This window comes from Trachypithecus francoisi, unplaced genomic scaffold, assembly GCF_009764315.1.
Source record: "Trachypithecus francoisi isolate TF-2019V2 unplaced genomic scaffold, Tfra_2.0 Lachesis_group20, whole genome shotgun sequence".
NCBI lineage: Eukaryota > Metazoa > Chordata > Mammalia > Primates > Cercopithecidae > Trachypithecus > Trachypithecus francoisi.
This window is the reverse complement of record NW_022681466.1, coordinates 20,723,235-20,745,519: the sequence shown is the minus strand read 5'-3', so window position 1 is coordinate 20,745,519 and position 22,285 is coordinate 20,723,235. Positions and strand designations below refer to the sequence as shown.

The window sequence follows — 22,285 nt, the reverse complement described above, 5'->3', positions numbered from 1 at the left end:
TAGGCCTCCTCTCTCTGCAGTGCCTCTCTCATCCCTGCAATCCAGACAACACATGCAGGAGCTCAAATAAGTGCCACCTCTGGGTAAGGTGCTCCCTTTCGTGGTAGGCATATGGGTTGAGTTAGAGGTGAAGCAGGTGGGCTGAGGTAGACAGAGGGATAGGGCAGGTGTTAGCAAGAAACGTCCTTGGATGTAGTCAAGCAGTAAGTATGCGTGGGGTACCTTGAGCACCAGCATTTTTAACTTATCTACATGTCTGTCTACCAGGTTATCTGATTGCACAGAACAGCCCTGCTAGTTGGGCAGCTGTGGTCATGGTTTCTGCCACACGAGGGCGCTGCTGGCCAATTAAAACTCATGCCCCTTAGCAGAAAGTTTGGGGATGAGGGCACCCTTTCTCCAAAACAGGGGTCAGAAACACTCCCATAGAGCAGGTGCCCAAAAAGTGAGACAAATAATTGGTACCACTTGTTCTTCCTTTAAAATGGCCTGAGACCTCTAAACACTTTGCCCTAGTGGCCTGACATCTCAATGTGCTTCCAGCTGAACTTGGGAAGCCCCCCTCTTTCCAGGCACTGAACACCTTGCAAAGGTGCTTCTCTCCCTCAAGGTGTAGCAGGTTCCAGCTGTGTGCCCCGTTGTCCCCCTGCCTTAATGGCAGTCACTTTCCAACCCAGACGGTGGAGGTGCCTGTGGTTTTTAGGGGAAAAAAATCTCTTATAATTGTTCTAAGAAAAGTATTTTGTTAGTGAGAAAGTGTTAGGGGTGACTAAAGCCTGGGAGAGTTAGTCTCCCTGTCACCTACTGCAGCACAAACCTATAGAATTCAAGATGGTCTAGTGGATGTTTACAGCCTCAGTGGCTGGAATACGCCCCAGGACATTCCAGGGCTCTGAGCCAAAAATGGTGTCAGAAAGCTGGATAGGAGGGTGGGCTGCTTTGGGCCATGAGCCTCATACCCACCCTATATCAGGCAGTGTTTCTGCTAGGGGTGCCAAATGGCAATGGGGCCTCTATGGGACTGAGGACTCCACAATTGACCCTCCATCTCCATGAAGCCCTTCCAGGCTGAACAGGCTAAGGGAGATGACAGAGGTTCTCCTCCTCCTTCCTGCCCCCATGCCTGAGGGCCCCTCCCCAGGAGGACAGCTTGATTAAACAGTCGGTGCTGCTGGAATTACTGCACAGCTGGCGCTCCCCCCAGCACCCCAAGCAGAGCAGCAGTGCAGATTAAAATCTCCAATTAGCGTTAAAGTGAAATGAGGAGGTGCCGAGGCTGCCAAGGAGGCCAGGCAGGGGCCCTGGGTCGGCAAAACCCCCACTCAGGCCTGGATTCTGAGAGTCACCCTTAGTCATCCCTACTTTCCCAGCTCCTCTCCCAACAGCTTTCAGTGCCCATTAGCTTTGTATCGCTTGGGGCCAGAGGGCTTTGCAGAGGGGTGGAGGGGGGCAAATGCCTTACCTAAAATGCTAGGGATACCATAGTATGGAGGAGAATGAGAGTGGGTCCATGCTCATCAAGGGGGATACCCTACCCACTGCCTGCCAGGCAGCCAGGCCAAGGTGACTTCATGCTACAGCTCTGCTCCTCCTTTTTGCTTGGAGAAAAGATAAACAGGACAGGTCCTTTTAAGTCCTTTACCTATAAAGTGCTAGGGGACATGATGCCCACATGAACATCTCTCTCTGCATATTTTATCCTATCTGATCCATCTGCTCCCACCCAAGTTATGGCTCCTTCCTCCCTCTCTCCATTCTTCTCTCATCTTTCCTGTGGGCAGTGGTAGGCACAGCCAGGCTTGGGAGCATCACCATACCCTGCCACCTGGGTCCCAGCCTGCTCCTTGTTATATTCTTCCCAGTTTGGGGAAGAGCAGTGATATGCCAAGAATGGAGGCCTCAGACTCTCCCAATCCCTGATTTTTACATGTCGCCCCCGAGGCCCCTCTGCCATCTACACTTCTGCCCTTCATCCACCAAGCCCAAAAGGAAGGCATTATAGCTAGCCATGCCCTCTGACTGCCCTCTGCCCCTTTAAGGGAAATGGAAATGGGTACCCAGCTGACAACCTACTCACACCTCCAGAAATTAGACACCAGGGCATGGTGCCACCCTCCCAGGCTGGCACATGCTACCCTGGCAGAGGATCAAATAACCCCCCCATCATACCCTGCCCCATGTCTTCCTCTACCCTCTCCCTCATGCTTTCTCTCTCTCTCTCTCTTTCTCAGCTGAAAGCACAGCTGAGCCTTAAAAGGGGGGGTTGAGGGGGTGGAGAGACCAAGCTGGGGCAGGGGGGTGTAGAGCTCCAATAGCACGTTTTCACCTGCCATTTAATTGGATGTATTTTTAATTAATGGGACCTCAGGGACCAACATGAGACAATCTGATATCTGAATAGGGACAGGGGAGGGATTGGGTAAGGGAGGAGGATTGGGCCACTGGGTGCGGTTACCGGGAACCCAGGCCCATCAATCACTGGCCACTTTGCGTTCTGGCATGGAGAATAGCGAGGTGGAGGAGGGGAGGCACTGGGGAGAGGTGCCAGGATTTCACCCCAACTGCCAGGACCTCCAAACGGATTGGAACTATACTGGTTGACTCAGGTCTGGAGCCCAAAATCACAGCCAGAATATGAGGTGAGGCTGTTTTCTTGCTCCTGGGGTTTTGTCTGATTGGGCTTGTCCCAGGGAGTGCTATAAAACTGTGAAAGGAAGGTGGGGACAGAGCTTTGAGGTCCTTGACAAGAGCTATGGACCATAGAACGAGAGACTATGGAGAGACAGAGGAGAAGGGCAGGGTTCAGAGATATTTCTGTACATTTTGACATAAAATAAATGCCATGGAGATTACATTGCAAAATGGCATGCAAATGAGGCCTGGTGCCTTTTGGGGTATGAATCATAGAACCTTTCTGTTGCAAGAAAGGGAACTTGGCTGGGCGCGGTGGCTCACGCCTGTAATCCCAGCACTTTGGGAGGCCAAAGCGGGTGGATCACTTGAGGCCAGGAGTTTGAGACCAGCCTGGCCAACATGGTAAAACTCCATCTCTACCAAAAAACACAAAAAAAATAGCTAGGCATGGTGATGCGTGCCTGTAATCCCAGCTACTGGGGAGGCTGAGGTAGGAGAATCAGCCTGCCAAAAATGTATTAAGGAGTAGTTTTATACCTCTTGTCCCATGGTGAAGCCTAGAACAGAGACATAATTTAAATTCAAGGCCCTGAAGGCTGAATTAGAAATGCTTCTGAATTCATGTGGTGCCATGGCCTTAGAGCTCTTAGACCCCTCTGGCTCTTGTAGTGTTGATGTACACTGGAGAAAGGGGCAAGTTTCCAGCTGTACCCATCCCTATCCCCTTGCTTCCTTCACTGTTCACATGCTAGGGTTAGGAGGGAAGGAATGAAGGAGAAAGGGGGCTCTCCCACTAGGTTGCCAAGGTGGCATTTCTTGTCATCCTCCTCCTTCCTCAGAAAATTGAACATTTTTAGTTCCATGCTTCATGAGACTAAGTTAGGGTAGGGGCAAGGATAGGCACAGAGCTTGGAAAGCAGTGCCAGTCAAAACTTTATCACACTCCCCAGGTCCCCAACACCCTTCCCCAACTCAAGAGTTGCCTTCTCTTCCCCATTTTATATCCCCAAATCCCCTGAGAAGAGCAGGATCTGCCAGAGTGCCCCCAGCCTCACTCAGCCCTTCCTTCAGACTGAGTCATCTCCTTGGCTGTCTCATTGCCTGCCTTCTCGACTGCAGACAGGATGAGAAGAGCTCTCCTCAGATCCCTCCAAAATAGTTTGGAAATAATTTATCTAGGACCCCTTGCCTACTTCTAAGGGCCCCAGGGGTGTCAGCAGGGGAAGAAGGCTGTGCCAAGGGACTGGAAAGGAAGATTCTCTTGTCAGGGGAGAGCAGATAAAAGCCTGAACGTGGTGACAAGGCAGAGGGTGAAGTTTGGGAAATGAGATCTGTAGTCCCACCTGTGGGGCTGGCTGCCTAAAGTGTGGCAGGACAGTTAGAGCGAGTATTGTTTGTAGGATTTATTAAATGGCTGCTGTTTACAGAGCTGCTGTTTCTACTCTGGGATACACAGCAGTGGAAAGGAGCATGCATTGAAGGAGAGAGGGTGGCAGGCTTTCCGTAAGCCCTCTTTTTCACCCATTGTCTATCCCTACTCCAACATATTGCAGTCATGTTAGAGCTAGGACTAAAAGGCCCTAAAAGCATTCAGTCTATTCTGGGTGTTTCTCCAAGGAACAGAGCCTCCTTTCTTGTAAATCCTATCAGATCTGCCTCCCACTCCTAAGGCTTTTTTGTTTATTTGTTTTTGAGATGGAGTCTTACTCTATTGCCCAGGCTGGAGAGTGCAGTGGCGTGATCTCAGCTCACTGCAACCTCTGCCTCTAGGATCAAGCGATTCTCCTGCTTCAGCCTCCCAAGTACCTGGGATTACAGGCATGCACCACCATGCCTGGCTAATTTTTGTAATTTTAGTAGAGACGGGTTTCACCATGTTGGCCAGGCTGGTCTCAAACTCCTGACCTCAAGTGATCCGCCTACCTCAGCCTCCCAAAGTACTGGGATTATAGGAGTGTGGCTCAGCCTCTCATTCCTAAGGTTTATCCAAGGGTGCCAGGTCTTTGCGGGGAAGAGGGGTGACTTGAAGTGAGTGGAAGTTAAAAATGGTAGTACCGGCCGGGTGCATTGGCTCAAGCCTGTAATCCCAGCACTTTGGGAGGCTGAGACGGGCAGATCACGAGGTCAGGGTATCGAGACCATCCTGGCTAACACGGTGAAACCCCGTCTCTACTAAAAAAATACAAAAAACTAGCCGGGCGTGGTGGCGGGCACCTGTAGTCCCAGCTACTCGGGAGGCTGAGACAGGAGAATGGCGTAAACGCGGGAGGCGGAGCTTGCAGTGAGCTGAGATCCGGCCACTGCACTCCAGCCTGGGCAACAGAGCGAGACTCCGTCTCAAAAAAAAAAAAAACAATGGTAGTACCCAGAATTTCCTGCACTTTGGAGAAAAGGGACTAGGTGAGGTGCTCAGTGTTAGCCTAGGGCTTAGCTCTTACTCTAATAGGACGTCTTTCCTCCTTCTCCCCTAAATTTTTCCCACTGGTTGAAGAGAGATCTGGATGTCTAAACCTCCCATCTTGACACCTTGGAGTTTGTTAAGCAGGTCCCCTCTCTGTAGCTTCCAAAGCCATGAAGAAAGGGAAGAAAGGCCAAGACAGGGGTAGATAGAGGTGGCAGTGCCATGGTGCCCATCAGCACCCAAGGAGAAAGGCCAAGGAGAAGAAGGTGACTAGAGAGGAAGCCAGGAGGAGATGCCTGCTCCTGAAACAGCATTCTTACCCCATCCTCTCCTGCTTCCCCACTCACATGCTGACAGGGCTGTTTGCCCAAGTGTGCCAGCTCGCCTGGCTAGTGATCCTGCTCTGCTGTGCAGGCAGCCAGCTCTCTGCCCCAGCACAGAGCACATGCTGAGGTCTCTCACACTCCTTTGCTCACTCATTTCCATGTGTCTATGTTGCAGATTCCTAGAAATGAAGGAAGGGACTGTGGGCTTGAAGATAGGAAGATGGCAGGCTTTGGGGCCCACTGGGCACATATCTGCCTGGCTGGAGGAAGGAAAGAGGAAGAAGGCTGCTGGTAGCTCAGCAAGCTCAAGGTTCTGGTGACTCACAGCAGTGGAGGTGGCTCACAAAAACAACAGAGGGGAAGGGGTCCAGGCCTGTTAGAGCTCTCTTTTGCCCCATATCTCCCCACTCTGAGCTTTGTGAATGAAGGTCCCTCATCTGGGTTGTGGAGCGGGGGAGGCCCCAACTATGAAAAAAGAGGGAAATGGGAGAGAAGAGAGCAGGGGAAACTGAGCATTCCCAGTGAAAGGTATCTCAATGAGGAAAGGATAGGAGAAGCCAGTTACTCTTGCCCTACTGTATTCGTTGGGTGCACAGGGGGTATGGGGCATCCACCTGTGCTAGGGTAGCTCAGTGCCCCTGGGTACTTCGCAGAAGAGGGGCTTCCTAGGCAAACACAATTACTCCTCCCTGTCCTCTCTTGCCTGCCCAGAACTCTAGGTACCCAGCTGACACTAAATTTTTAGAAGTAAAACAAGCTGTGTTATAACACTAGAACCTGGAAGGATAACTGCTGGGTCTCAGTACTCTCCTTTCTGGAAACAGACACCTGGGACAAGAGAGAAGTAGCTAGGGACTCCTGCGTTGGCTGAACCAAGATAGTGGTGCAGGCTGTGGAGGTGGGTGCAGAACCATAGCTCTTCAGAGATGTCAATTTCCTCTTCCCTTGTGTGCCAGGTGGGCAGTATGCATCGTCTCCATTTTTCTGAAGGGGGGATAATAAGGTACTGTGTTTGAGGTCACACCAGGGAAAAGAGGCCAGAAAGTGGACCAGGAGAACATTCATGCCTTGGACTCCAGTCCCAGGGGCCTATACTGGATCTGGTAAAGAGTAGCAGCTAGGATAGCCGGGCATGGCAGCTCACACCTGTAATCCCAGTACTTTGGGAGTCCGAGGTGGATAGATCACGAGGTCAGGAGATAGAGACCATCCTGACCAACATGGTGAAACCTCGTCTCTACTAAAAATACAAAAATTAGCTGGGTGTGTTGGTGGGCGCCTGTAATCCCAGCTACTCAGGAGGCTGAGGCAGGAGAATCTCTTGAGCCCGGGAGGCAGAGGTTGCAGCAATCTCTGAGCTGAGATCACACCACTGCACTCCAGCCTTCCAGCCTGGGCAACAGAGCGAAACTCTGTCTCAAAAAAAAAAAAAAGTAACAGCGATCTTACTTGCCAGTGTATCCAGACACATAATAGTAAACATCCGGCTGGCGCAATGGCTTACACCTGTAATCCCAGCACTTTGGGAGGCCGAGGCAGGCAGATCACAAGGTCAGGAGATGGAGACTATCCTGGCTAATATGGTGAAACCTCGTCTCTATTAAAAATACAAAAAATTAGCCGGGCATGGTGGCAGGTGCCTGTAATCCCAGCTACTCAGGAGGCTAAGGCAGGAGAATCACTTGAACCTGGGAAGCAGAGGTTGCAGTGAGCCAAGATCAAACCACTGCACCGCTGTAATCCAGCCTGGGTAACACAGCAAGACTCTGTCTCAAAAAATTAATTAATTAATTAATTAATTAAAAAATAAACATCCCATCTTCAGAGAAGGAGCATTCTGTGACAGAACCTGAGTTATCATTTGCCTATTTCTGTTCCTTTCATTGCTGGCAGCTCTGCTCTCCTGCCAGGATGAGGGACCCTCTGCCCACTCGCTCCTGGTGGTCCAGAGATGGCTTTGGTTAGAAAAAGGACAGATGATTAGCCACTCCTTGTGTAGGAAGACAGGAACAGCTCCATTCCCCAAGCTCTCCTGGGTAGTATGAAAAGCCCCAGGTTCCCTGCTGGGACATACATAATAAAGCTCAGTGCTGAACTAAACCAACAACCTGGCCCTGGGTATAAAAGTAGTACTGTGAGGGGGATCTTGGGTCCACCAGGCCAGGTGTAAGCAGGTGTAGGGAGTTCAGCCCCAGGAGAGATATAAGAAGCATGCCATGGCCAGGTGCAGTGGCTTATGCCTATAATCCCAGCACTTTGGGGGGCCGAAGTGGGCAGATCACTTGAGCTTAGGAGTTCGAGACCAGCCTGGGAAACATAGTGAAACCTCATCTCTACACACACACACACACACACACACACACACACAATTAGCCAGGTGTGGTGGCATATATCTCTAGTCCCAGCTACTTAGGAGGCTGAGATAGGAGGATTGCTTGAACCTGGGAGGTGGAGGTTGCAGTAAGCCAAGATTGTGCCGCTGCACTCCAGCCTGGGTGACAGAGTGAGACCCTGCTTCAAAAAAAAAGAGAAAAGAAAGAAAAAAAAGAAAACGTGCCATGATACCACATGCTCCCTAATCCTCTACTTTTTCAAACCCTATTTTCTGCCTGCCTTTTCTTTCACCTCCCTTTAGCCAACTCCATTCCTGGCTACCTTATCCCCTCCAGTCTGAAAGGAAAATGGTAAGTAGTTGTCTGTTCCCTATGCTTTTCTCTCACTCTCCTCCTCTCCTCCTAGCTCCCAAATGAGAGCTATCCCTGTTTCAACTCTTTCCAGTGAATGCCACCGGGATCTGAACCCAGGATCTCCAGCCTCCATCACCATCCTGACCCTGAGAATGCCACTGGGATGGGGAGAACTTGCCAGTCTTTATCCTTCCCCACAAGTGTACTGAGGCCAGGACAGGTATGTCCACTGCCATGAAGGACCCTGCCCTGGATCAGAGGGCAGCCATAGGGGTACAGTGGAGTCCCAGCCCTAAATGTGTGTATGCCAGTGCATTGGGCACACTGGTTTATTAGTGTTATTTCAGCATTGTGATGCAGAGAGAGTAAGTGTAACAGCTGCTCCTTGCTTGCAGTGTTTATTGTTACCTAGAGACAACCTCCTGGCTTTTTCCCAGCTCCCCCTCCCCCCCAGCCCAGCCCCCTCCCTGCCAACAATCCCGCTCTCCCCACACTGATGGGAAATTTATAGCTTGCCCATACCATGCCTTTAACCCTCTCCTGTCCATAGGGTAGATGGGCTGAGGGAAGCCAAGTGAGCGGCAGGCATGCTTGGGTACCAGCAGGGTAGAATAATGTGTGGAGGAGGGAGGGGGCAATTGACACCCCTCCCCTCCATTCTGTGTGTCCAGTCTTAGGCCCCTGCTGCCCTCCTGGCTCTCAGTGGAGAGAAAAGAGGAAGTAAATTTGGACCTAGCCTTGAGATCCTGGAAGAGCTCCTTTGGATCTAGCCTTGGGATCCTAGCATCTCTTCACAAAATTATGATCTTCCTTAGGCATCTCTAAGCCACCAATTGGGTTGCCTGCACTTGAGCAAATACAGCAAGGTAGTATTGAAACAGAAGGGTAAATACAGAGTGGGAGGACTCTATATTTACCTACAGAGGTAGCTGTAGAGATGTCATATCAAGACAAGAGGCACTGGCTTGAGAAATGCTGGCTGGACTTCTACAGCTGAGTAGATGTCAGACATGAAGCCCGCTGCTGAGTCTGGTGGGAGAAACTGCCTGCCTTAACATCACCCTTAGCCCAGCACTAAGATCGTGAGAGACTGGCCAGGCATGGTGGCTCACACCTGTAACCCCAGCACTTTGGTAGGCTGAGGCAGGCGGATCACGAGGTCAGGAAATCAAGACCATCCTGGCTAACACAGTGAAACTCCATCTCTGCTGAAAATACAAAAAATTAGCCGGGCGTGGTGGCACGCGCCTATAGTTCCAGCTACTTGGGAGGCTGAGGCAGGAGAATGGCGTGAACCCGGAAGGCGGAGCTTGCAGTAAGCCAAGATCATGTCATCGCACTCCAGCCTGGGCGACAGAGTGAGACTCCATCTCAAAAAAAAAAAGGATCCTGAGAGACCCCCGGGTTATTCTCTAAGCTGGTCTTTTTGGTCTGGTTGGGTCATTTTCTCCTACACATCTTCTAGCTTGATACCTTGGGGTAGATCCAAGAGACTGAGAAGATGGAGGCATCCTAGTCATGACCTCAACAAGGCTGGGGAAAGAAAACTCCTTCTGTCCTCTCTTGACCTTTCATGGAGGGGCACTATGTCTTCCACTCAGCATCCTCACTGGAAACAGAAGAGAGGAAAAGGCATCAGATTTTAGCAGAAAGGATAGAGGGTAGACATATGGAAAAACTTACTCATGAGATGAAAGACTTCAGATTGGACCTGCTTCTCTTCTGAGATTTTTCTTCTGCCTGCCGGTTTGTTTTTGTGTCTACCTAAGAAGCACTGGATGAACCAGGGTTACCTTTCCAGGCCTCTTCCACACAGCCTCAGCACAGTTTCCATACAGTGCACTGCTTCTCAGTTCTTCTAAATGTAATGTAGTATGTATGGTGGTTAGATCACAAGTTTTGGAGACAGACAGCTCTGGGTTCCAGTGCCATCTCTGCCACTTACCAGCTGTGCTACCTTGGTAATTCACTTAACCTCTTTGAGTCCTAGTTTTCTTGTAAAATGCAGATAAACAACTACTCCTTAAGTTTGTTGTGAGAATTTCATGAAATAATATGTGTAAAGCACCTACAACAGTGCCTGATACTCAGTAGATGCTCACTGAACAGTGGATGGTGCAAGAATACTACTACTTTCATGAAGTTAGCAGGGCTGATACTGCTTCCAAGACTTTGTGAGTTCCCTGAGATTAAAGGCTGAATGTATGTGCATATGCTGGGGGAGAATGTAGTTTTCTACATGATGTGAAGTAGGGGTGGCCATCCTCTGGAAAGAAAGTAGTCCCAGTCCTTGACTCAGACTCCCCAAGAAATCAGTTACCCCATTCCTATGCCTCTCAAGCCAGAGTACCTTGGCCACTGTTCTGCCTGGAAGTTCAGCTTCATCCAGATGGAGGTGGGAGAGATAGTCATTAGAAGGATAGCAACAACTAGCATTTGCTAGGCACTTTACAGTTTGTTAATTACATTTATCTACATTAACTCTTTTGATACCCAGAACAACCCAGTAAAGAGAACTCCATTTATTGATGCCTGTATGCCAGGCATTGTACTGAGTGTGTTAGAGTATTTCATCCCCTGGATATGCTGTGATTTATAAGGCTCATCCCCTATTTTGAATCATTTAGATATTCTTACTATTATAAAAAATACCACAGTGAATATCCAAACAAATAAAACTTCATGCATTTTATTTTATTTTATTTTTTGAGATGGAGTTTTGCTCTTGTTGTCCAGGCTGGAGTGCAATGGTGCAGTCTCAGCTCACTGCAACCTCTGCCTCCTGGATTCAAGTGATTGATTCTCCTGCCTCAACCTCTCAAGTAGCTGGGATTATAGGTGTGTGCCACCATGCCTGGCTAATTTTCGTATTTTTAGTAGAGATGGGGTTTCACCATGTTGGCCAGGCTAGTCTTGAATTCCTGACCTCAGATGATCCACCCTCCTTGGCCTCCCAAAGTGTTGGCATTATAGGCGTGAGCCACTGCGCCCAGTCTTCATGCATTTTAAATAGTTAATTCTGAGAAGTGGAATTATTGGTCAATGGATACAAATACCCACCTCCCATGGTTGTGTTCATTTTATTGATGTACCCTAATGAGAAAAATAATTATTAGTCTTCCTCGTTGGAATTCTACATTGGAAACACAAGGCGGCCCCTTTTCCCTCCTATACCCAACAGAGACATTAATAATCTATCAAAGCTTTTAAAACTGAGATCATTTTAGATCCACGTGCAGCTGTAAGAAATAATACAGAGAGGTCTCTTGTATATTTTGCCCACTTTCACCAAATGGTAACATTTTATAAAACTGCAATATAATGTCACAACCATAATATTGACCTTGATATAATCTACCAGTCATATCCAGATTTCTCTAGTTGTACTTGTTCTCATATGTGTATATATACAATTTTATTACCTGTGTAATTTTGTGTATCTACCACTACAGTCAAGAAGCTGAACAGTTTTAACACAACAAGAATTCTTCATGTTGCTCTTTTATAATCATACCTCCTTCCCTCCCACCCACCTCATCCCTTCCTAACCCTTGCCACCACTAATCTGTCTTCTTCTAAAATTTTATAGTTTCAAAAATGTAATAATATAGTACATAACTTTTTAGGATTGTCTTTTTTTAATGTTTTAGAAACAGGATCTTGCTGTGTCACCCAGGATGGAGTACAGTGGCTCAATCATAACTCACTGCAGCCTTGAAAGCCTGGGCTTTATTAGCTGGGCATGATGGCATGCTCCCATAGTCCCAGCTACTTGGAAGACTGAGGTGGGAGGGTCTCTTGAGCCTGAGAGGCAGAGATTGTGGTAAGCCAAGATCACGCCACTGCACGCCAGCCTGGGTGACAGAGCAAGACCTCATCTCATAAAAAAGAAAAAATGTTAAAAAAAGAAAAAATCCTGGGCTCAAGGGATCCTCCAGCCTCAGTCTCCTAAGTGGCCAAGACTACAGATGCCTGCCACCATGCCAGACTAATTTTTAAATTTTTGTAGGAATGTAAAATGGAGCTTTGCTATGTTTGCCCAGGGTGGTCTCAAACTCCTAGCCGCGAGCAGTGTTCCTGCCTCAGCCTCTCAAGTTGCTGAGATTACAGGCATGAACCACTGTGCCTAGGTTGTCTTTTTTCATGCAGCATAATTCCCTGGAGATCTGAGTTTTTATGTGGATCAATAGTTCATTCCTTTTATTTATTCCATGCTATGAATATACCACAGTTTGTTTGGCCAGTTACCTGTAGAAGGATATCTGGACTAATTCCAGTTTTTGGCTATTACAAATAAAGCCGCCATGAACATTCACGTACAGATTTTTGTGTGAACATAAACTTTTTTTTATATTACCAGGTTGCCCATCAACAAGGTTCTCTTACTTTGTACTCATTAGCAATGAATGAAATAGCTCATTTCACTTGTTTGCTGAATGTTTTATATTCATAATTATTAAACTTTGTAATTGGGCATTGCACTACTATTATCTCCATTTTATAGATGTGGAAGATTGAGGCTCATGTTAAGTCATTTTCCCAAGATCACATGATGTTAAGTGACAAAGAAGAGCCTGGAATCCAAGATAATAAGGCTCTTTCCACTACAGCTGACTTTTCAGGTGGAGGCCTTTCTACACTTCACTAAGGTTGCTGAAAAGAGGGTGTGGGTGCTACTAGCAGAGAGATGTTGGGGGCAGGGAGAGCCTGGAGCAGCCTGGGTCAACTCAGGTCCTCACAGCCAACTTCAGTCCATAGATCAAAAGAGTGGCACAGGCCAGGTGGGATTACACGCCTGTAATCCCAGCACTTTGAGAGGCCGAGGCAGGTGGATCACTTGAGGTCCAGGAGTTTGAGACGAGCCTGGCCAACAGGGTGAAACCCCATCTCTACTAAAAATACAAAAATTAGCCGGGCGTGGTGGCAAATACCTGTAATCTCAGCTACTCGGGAGGCTGAGGCAGGAGAATCACCTCCACCGGAAGGTGGAGGCTGCAGTGAGCCAAGATTATGCCACTGCACTCCAGCCTGGGCAACAGAGCAAGACTCTGCCTCAAAAAAAAAAAAAGCAGCAGTGTCATAGTGTCATGGAGCAGGGGACCTATGCCCTTGAAATTGTTTCCCCTTTGCCAGAGAACAAGGATGAAGTGAATAGTGCCCCTGAACAATCTATCCAGACACCTGAGACCTGGAATGGGGAAGGGAGGACCCAGCCTTTGGATGCCTATCAGAGGATGAGATATTAAGGTCCTCTTTGGAAATGTGCAGTTGAATGTGTCTATGAGGCCTGAGGAAATTGAGACTGATAATAAGTGAGCTCTCTATTCTGAGGGAGATATATCACTTTTTGTTGTTTTTGAATAGAGGAACTATAGTTCATTTATAAGCCCACACATCCACACACACCCCTTGGGCAGGCTCAGTGTCTAGGACGTGGTAGAGAGGGAATGAGCACAGTGGAAGCAAAAATGCCAGTTTGGTGCTTAGTGCTGACTTTACCACTGTTCTTCACGGCAGCTGAACTCATGGACAGCTCAGGAGAAGCTAGAGAAATTGTTTTGTCTGTCCCTCAGCCTCTGGGGCACTGGTTGAAGCTGACAGGTGGAAACTTAGAGTTGGCCCAGACATGATGAATGTAGAGATGCCAATTTGTAGGAGAGTAGGTTTGGCTCCTCTCTTGGGAGTTCTGTGTGGCCAAAGGTTCCCACCTCCCACCTCCCACCTCCTGCTGGAGCTGGCTCTTTTATAGTTGATGTTACCATTGCTCTCTTGGCCTGTTCCAGCAGCTGTAGACTCCTAACAGTTTTCCCCATTCACTTACAGCTGCAGAATCAGGCTAAGATTACATACCACTCCTCCATCTTCGTGGGCCCATCAGGAACAGCATATCTCCCAGTGGTACCCACTGTCCCTGCCCAGTAGTCCCAGCCAGGTGGGATATAAACACTGAGGCTAGACCTGGAATGAGGACTGTAAGGATTATATAGGCACCACACTGTATCATCGAAACAACTAGAGATATCCATTCTGAACCTCTTCCTCTGGTTGGAGGTTCTTAGACAAAGGGAGACCACTCTTTACTAGCTCTTTCACCTCCACCCACACTGAGATTTTCTGGCTCTGGGAGGTCCTGACTGTGGCTGGGAAGACAGCTACCTTCTCTTAGAGTCAAGATGGTGAGGAAATCTCAAGACCCCTCCCTGCCTTGTTCCCTTTCCTTGGCTGCTCCTCTATTCAGGTCCCCTCCTCTCCTGGTACCACTCCATTCCCATTCCTTCTTTCTCTTCTCCTCTCTCTCTCAGCAAGTTTTTTATGTGATTACAGGCACTGCATGGTAATTAGTGCTAAACTCATTTGCACAACTACAGTTAATTGGCTACAACAATTAATTAATGTGTTGGAAATTTGGCACTGGAAAAAAAAGTTTGTCATCAAAAAAAGGGCAAAAAATTGTAGAGTGAGGTACCCATAAAAATTGAGGGTAGGCTTCAAAAGCCCAGCTGGGCCTCAAACTTCAGGCCTGCCTCAGCTGCTTTTCCACTCTCAACTTCAACGCAATTTCCTCTCTCATTTTTTTTCTCCTTTCTTTCTCTGTCTCCTCTCTTTTTTTTTCTTTTTCTTTTTCTTTTTCTTTTTTTTTTTTTTTTTACAACTTAAGCAAACTCATTTCCCTGATAAAATATAGCATGACTAATGGCTAGAGCATGTAAAAATCATTGGGAAAATGTCCTTGGAAGACGAATGCATTTTCAGCAGAATAATTAACTTAATTAACAAATTCACATGCATATTCATCAGGCTATTAATGTCTTCTCGGCTCAGCTTGATGAACATTGCGGTAATAACCATCTCATTTACATACTGCATTCTACTGCGATCCAAAACAGAGACAACATACAGGCGTATACACACACACACACTCACACACACGAATACACACAACATGGCTGGGCCGCTCTTGACTTCCAGGTTGTCTAGGAGAGTGTGTGTGTAAGCGAGGCAGGGTAGGGAGTGGGTGAGTGGGAACCCTGACTGGGTGGTGTGATCTTTAGATGGCCATGAGTCAGGTGGGCTAGGGATACCCACATGTAAATGTCTGAGGGAACTCAATATTCTCTCTCTCTCTCTGCCTCTTTTTCCTTGTTTCTATTTCTCTGTGTCATTTTCTCTCTTCTCTTGCTTCCCGCCGCCCACCCCCCCCATATCTCTCTAGGGAAAAACTTGGTATCCGTGCCAACTTTTTTCCCCCTCCCCTCCTCCCTCTCTCTTCTCCTTCCACTCTCCCAACTGCTGCCAGCCGGCATCAGCGCCGAATTGCCATCTCCTTGAGCTCTCTGTGGAGCAATCTCAGAGAGCAGTAAGGTGTGACGCGGAGCTCTGCCGGCTTCGCAGCACCGCCTGCGGAAAGAGCGCAGGATGGCGGAGGAAGATTAAGAGAAATCGCGAGCAGGGCTCGGCTGCCATTGGTGTGTGCAAACGCCGAGGAGGAAGGGAGAGGGAGAGTGAGGAAGGGGGGAGAGAAAGGGGGAAAAACCAGCAGCTGTCGGCCTAATTCTTCTAACACTCTGCTTGTGGTCATATTAGAAAAACAGATTATGCCCCTCGGTGCCACTCACTTATACTTGACATACGTTAATGTTCTATATCTCCATTTTCCGGTTCTTGATGACGGTGGACTTGAGGTCGAGGAGGATGGGGGCCTGGGTGGCCAAGGGGCACAAAAAAGCCCTGTCCTCTCATTCTCTCCTGACCTTGAACCCCAGTCTGCACTCGCCCTTTAGAAAGCAAGCCAGTTTACATCTGATACCAGCATTTGGTGTTTTGGAGCCCCTTATGAGATGCAGAGGTCAGAGGATACCTGGAGCCCTTAACCCTAAGTCACCCCTCCTTTATAGTCTTAATAGGTCACTTTAGCACGAAGTGAGACCAACTTTTGTGGCACTACCCCCCAACCTTTCTATGGGCTCTCTCACTCAAATCAGAAGTTGAGGATCAGAGAAGGCAGTCTATGATAATGTGTGTCCCAAGAGGGGGTTACAGAGAAGCCATAAGCAAAACAAGGCCAGGATTGTTTCTGGGTTGCTATGGAAACCAGGTTCCCTCCTTCCGGCAGGAATGGAGGAGTGCCTCAGGCCTTCCTGCTACCACCAATCCTGAGGGTTGTAAAGGCGGAGTTTGCTAAGGCCTTGGGAAAGGGCTGGTCTTGGAGGACAAACCAACCATTCCCTACAGCTGGCCTGCCATTCAGAGGTCTTTGACCCCCACCTTTCCTACCCTCACACCCCTATATTCAGTCAAAGGAGGCTTTTTCCTCTGGTGCCTTGTCCTCTATGGAGACCTGTTGCTTAGCAACCACTAGTGCTTTCTTCTTAATAACTCACAGGGACGGAGAGATAAAATATCTGTGTCTATATTCAGTTCCCCTCCCCTGTCTATTTATATTTAATAACTGAAGCCCTGTCTTGGGTTCCCTTAGCACCTGCCTTAGAGAGCTCTTAGAGGGATTATCCGCAGCCTGAAGAAAGAAGGTTACAACTGAGGAAGAACTTCTGAACAGGGAAGAGTGGAAGAAAAGACTGTAGTAGGCCGGGCGCAGTGGCTCAAGCCTGTAATCCCAGCACTTTGGGAGGCCGAGACGGGCGAATCACGAGGTCAGGAGATCGAGACCATCCTGGCTAACGCGGTGAAACCCCGTCTCTACTAAAAATACAAAAACTAGCCAGGCGAGGTGGCGGGCGCCTGTAGTCCCAGCTACTCGGGAGGCTGAGGCAGGAGAATGGCGTAAACCCGGGAGGCGGAGCTTGCAGTGAGCTGAGATCCGGCCACTGCACTCCAGCCTGGGCGACAGAGGCAGACTCCGTCTCAAAAAAAAAAAAAAAAAAAAAAGACTGTAGTAGGTAGAGCATCAAGGGAAGCTGTGGAAACATATTTTCTTAAGTACAGGTAGAGAGGGGAAACAAAATATTTAGAACTTGGAATGTGGGAAGGGGATATCCACAGGAATTCTTTTTTTTTTTTTTTTTTTTTTTTTTTTTTGAGACGGAGTCTCGCTCTGCCGCCCAGGCTGGAGTGCAGTGGCCGGATCTCAGCTTACTGCAAGCTCCGCCTCTTGGGTTCACGCCATTCTCTTGCCTCAGCCTCCCACGTAGCTGGGACTACAGGCGCCTGCCACATCGCCCGGCTAGTTTTTTGTATTTTTTTAGTAGAGACGGGGTTTCACCGTGTTAGCCAGGATGGACTCGATCTCCTGACCTCGTGATCCGCCCGTCTCAGCCTCCCAAAGTGCTGGGATTACAGGCTTGAGCCACCGCGCCCGGCCCATCCACAGGAATTCTTAACGGACAGCTCCAGGTCCTTGAGTGGACCCTAACAGCTGCTTCCAGGCTGGCATTTTCCACTCCCCACATCCTTCCCTGCCCCTGCTTCCTGGCCACTTCCAGTCTATGTCCATATTTCTTTTGTTTGTTTCTTTTGAGACGGACTCTTGCTCTGTCACCCAGGCTGGAGTGCAGTGGTGCAATCTCGGAGCACTGCAAGCTCTGCCTCCCAGGTTCACGCCATTCTCCTGCCTCAGCGTCCCTAGTAGCTGGAACTACAGGTGCCTACCACCATGCCTGGCTAATTTTTTAGTATTTTTAATAGAGACAGGGTTTCACCATGTTAGCCAGGATGGTCTCAATCTCCTGACCTTGTGATCTGCCTGCCTCGGCCTCCCAAACTGCTGGGATTACAGGCATGAGCCACTGCGCCTGGTCTGTTTGTTTGTTTGTTTGTTTAAAAAAAGGAGTTTCGCTCTTCTTGCCTAGGCTGGAGTACAATGGCATGATCCCAGCTCACTGCAAGCTGTGCCTCCCAGGTTTAAGCGATTCTCCTGCCTCAGCCTCCCAAGTAGCTAGGATTACAGGCACATGCCACTACACCCAGCTAATTTTTGTATTTTCAGTAGAGACGAGGTTTCATCATGTTGGTCAAGCTGGTCTCGAACTCCTGACCTCAGGTGATCCGCCCACCTCAGCCTCCCAAAGTGCTGGGATTACAGGCGTGAGCCACCGCTCCCAGCTTCCCTCTCATATTTCTATCTGTAAGTGGCCTGTTGGATCTCCATTTTCCTAGCGTCTGGATGTTGGTATCCAGAAGGGGCTGTACTGATGTTTGTCCCCCAAGGTCTGGGTACCTCCCAGTTTTTCAGTCACTAGGAAGGAGTTCTTCTGAGTTCTCCACTGGAAAACCCCACACCTGACCTGGCAGTGGGGGCTGTACAATAATCAAAAAATGAGCAAGGAAGGTCTACACTAGCCTAGGCCTGTATGCAGAGTCAGGAGACTTAGATTTAGTCACTTCTCCTTACTCTCCTGTGATCCCAGATTATTATCCACTTGATCGTTTAAAGCCCTTATTGCCTCATTTGTAAGCCAGGAATAATAATAATGTTTACCTTACTGGACTTTAGCAGGATCAGTTAAAGTAATATGTGAAAGAAAATATGCCGCAAACTATCACATTTAACTAAAATAGGTCTGAAAAAGGGAGAGGGAGGCATCATGAATCCAGCCCAGCCATGGACTTAGGAGTGCTCCTTCCCACAACTCTCATGGCCTCTGGTCTTCCATTAGTTTGTTGGCAAGAGGGGTATGACCCTGCCCTCTGGTCATTCAGGCAAGGAGCTATAAAAATCAAAATCAAACACGAAGCAGTCTAGGGAGAGTCATGCAGTGTTGTCCCTATCGTCTTACCTCAGACCCAACCTCTGGCCTCTAGTTTTCAGCTGCCGAGAAAGCAGCCCTACCGACACCCGACCCTGACCCTGACCCTCTGCCCTTTTCGGTGGTCAGCACCTTTGCTGCCATCGTGCTAGCTCACAGACTGTACAGTTTCACCCGCCATACCCCCCTTCTCTGCACCTCTTCCAACCCGAGCCTTCTGTGGCAGACAGATGGGGTGTCTGGGATGGAAAAAGGCTCTGGGCTCTACGCCGTCTTGGGTGGGCAGCCCCCCTCTCCAACTCCCCATTACTCCCTCTCCCCACCTAAGACACTTAGATTCACCCCAGGCAGCACTAGAAGGGGCTGAGAATTCCAACTCTCTTCTCTTCTCAGGCTCAGCTCCAGAAGCAGACCCAGAATGGCATCCTTCTCTGAGACCCAGACTCCAGCCTCTCTTCATGGAAGACCAGAGCAAAGGAGGAAGTAGGTTAGGGAATGGTAAGGCTCCATGTGATGGGACTAATGTGGAGAGGCCTTTCCCTGAGGACTGGATGGCTGGAGTTTGGGAGCCTGAGTTGACAGAGGAGGCTAAGCCCTGGCAGCTACTTTGTTCCAGAAATCTAAGGTCCCTGGAGAGAGGCTCAGCTTGGGGAGGGGGAAGGGAACTAACATTGCAGAGCACCAACTGTGAGCCAGGTGCAATGGCAGAGCCTTTCCATACCTGTACTCACAACTAGCGGGTGAGGAGTCAGGGCAAATAGGTGTCTCATGAGCTCCCCATATCTCGGCAGCCGACCACCTTCTCCATTGATTTTGTGATGTCACTGCCAGTTCTCCTACTGCTCTGACCGGTCTTTCTCTGTGTCCTTCGCAAACTCATTCTCAACTCCTTAGACTCAGTCAAGTCCCCCAGTTATACACTTCGATGGTTCTATATATTGTTCCTTCAGAGCACTTAACACAGTTATTTCCTATGTATTTGTCCAGTCATTTGAATAATGATCCTAGTTTCATTGGATGGAAAGTTCCACAAGGTCAGTGACCATTTCTATCTGTATTCACCAATGTATTCCCAGTGCCCAGAAACAATGCCTAGCATAAAGCAGCTGTTTGGTAAATACTTGTTCAATGAATGAATAAATGACAAAAGAACATCTCTCTGGCCTAAACTCCCTTCTTAGCCACTCCCTCACTCTGAGCTCACCCACCCAAATATGTGGACCAGGGAACAAGGTACCTGGGAGGTCAAGCCACCTTGTTCTCCCTCATCAGGATAGGACCAGTCCTAGTTTCAGGGTGTGGGGCCATTGCTGTGCCAGAGCCTGGTCCTGCCTGTCTGCCCTTCATCTTTTCCAGGGACTGAGAGAATTCAAAGTCTCAACAGTTTTTCCCCACATCATTCATGTGAGCTGGAAAGGGAGGGTAGTTCCATTAGAGGAAGGTTCTCTGAAGAAAATCCCTCTTTTTTGCCTTGCCGAGACTGCAGAGACCATTTGTTGCCACCCCTCTGTTTGCTTCTGTCCTCTTACCCTGGACTTCTGGGAAAGAGATGGTTAAACCAAGGAGAGATAGGCAGTTTACCAGATGCAGGACAGGCTGCTTGCTCCTAAAAATGTCTGGGGAGCTAGGTGATGAGCCTCGGCCAGGTGATTGGAGCAGAGGATTAGGGCTGTACTCCCTAGACCCTGGGAAGCAGGGAGTAGATAAAATGACCTCTGTGAGGTGTCCAGCCTCCAGCCCAGGGCTTTATCTGACTCCTCTGCTGCCCTTGCCATCCGACCTCAAACGATGTTCCCAAATCTGTTAAAGAGTTAAAGTGAGGCCAAGTATGGTAGCTCCTTGCTGTCTGTTGCTATTCCCCATTCTTTTTTTTTTTTTTTTTTTTTTTTTTGAGACGGAGTCTTGCTCTGTCGCCCGGGCTGGAGTGCAGTGGCCGGATCTCAGCTCACTGCAAACTCCGCCTCCCGAGCTTCTCCGCCATTCTCCTGCCTCAGCCTCCCGAGCAGCTGGGACTACAGGCGCCCGCCACCTCGCCCGGCTAGTTTTTTGTATTTTTTAGTAGAGACGGGGTTTCACCGTGTTAGCCAGGATGGTCTCGATCTCCTGACCTCGTGATTCGCCCGTCTCGGCCTCCCAAAGTGCTGGGATTACAGGCTTGAGCCACCGCGCCCGGCCTCCATTCTTAACCTTAACCTTAAACTTAACAGACATTTGCCCATCTCCCAGCCCAGAGCATCTCTTCATCCAGCTCAGTGCCAATACCCAGTGCTCACAGCAGCCTCTCAGCCCCCTTATCCTAACAGTGCCCCACAGCACCCAGATATCTAGGGTCCTGGATCTGGGAAGCCACTCTGGGCAGTGTTGCTCTCTCTGACCCCACCTGTTCTGTGGGCCCTAATGAAGCAGGACAACTCAGGCTTCAGGCCAAGTCCTTGTGTCCTTATCAAAGGCAACATCTGTCCCCTCCAAGAGGATAACCCCTGGGGGGAAGAGGGTGAGACAGGCACAAGGGAGAAATCGTGATCTTGCCTGGGCCCTCACCCCAGATTCCACTGCAGGCATAGATTGGGGGTGAAAGCCAAGACAGCCACAGAGGCCCTCACACACACATGCCCCTGCATGGGCCTTCATGCCTCTGAGCCCCCACATATGAAAGTCCCTCCTAGGCTCACCCAGCTACCTGGGCTGCTGCTGCTGCCAAGCGGCCTTCTTTTATGCGTTGTTTTATTGCTGGCAAATGCTGCTGCTTGCTGCTGTTGGAGGCGTTCCTGCCAAATCCATCCCAACATCTTGGCCTGGCATCAGGGCAGCATGCTAATGTGGAAATTTAAAGAGCCGCCCGGCTTTAAATCGGAATTTTAAATGAGCAGCAGTGCTCCGAGGGGACCTGGGCAAAATCGAACAGTATCCGATCCACGCTTCCTCCTCCCACACCCACAGCATCACCCCACGTTCCTCCCACCCCTCCCTTTGATTTGGACATTAGAGGAGGTATTGGCATGGGACACCATAGGGGAAGAGAGAGGTACCAGGCCAGAGGAATTTGTTCAAGATGGGGTCATCTGGATCAGTGAGGAGCTAGGATCACTCTGGACCAAGAATGGATCTACTCCTTGCTGTCACAGGCAAATGGCCACATGCAGGGTGTTCCACAAGGGAGAAGGGTTAGAGGTAATGAAACTGAAGTTACTCCCTCACTTCCCATTTTACCAGGAAACAAGAAGAGAAGGCCTGCTCTGCAGAGAAGAGGGAAGGTGGAATTCCAAGAAGACACTCACACATAACATACTCTTGTTGCCAATGGGATGTGTGCACACAGCTGTGCATGCAGGATGGGATGCTTGATGAGGCCCCTGCAGCACATATATACATAGCTCACACATCACCCCTGCATGGAGAGGAATTATCTGCACATGGAGGGCGGTCTTTCTTTCCCTATCCAGGACACTATTGTAACCCCAGAGCAAGCTGGCTTCTGCAAGTTGCTAGCTTGAACTGTGCCCCAGGTTTTTCCATGGATCCTAATTTCCCAGC

At 49.1% G+C, this 22,285-nt stretch overlaps 1 protein-coding gene across 11 annotated transcripts in view; it reads left to right on the top strand.

The window, feature by feature from the left end:
- CDK12 (cyclin dependent kinase 12) overlaps positions 1-22,285 on the top strand; it is a 142,281-nt gene that overhangs the window by 92,467 nt on the left and 27,529 nt on the right. For 2 of the 11 annotated variants that reach the window (XR_004430611.1, XR_004430600.1), the window contains 3 exons: positions 4-83; positions 8,140-8,268; positions 19,145-19,907. The gene's annotated coding sequence lies outside the window, so the exon portion shown is untranslated. Of the gene's footprint in view, positions 1-3; positions 84-7,996; positions 8,046-8,139; positions 8,269-8,719; positions 9,213-16,524; positions 16,636-19,144; positions 19,908-22,285 lie in introns of those variants that run through there. The other 9 variants (XR_004430604.1, XR_004430602.1, XR_004430603.1 and 6 more) reach the window with 9 other exon arrangements.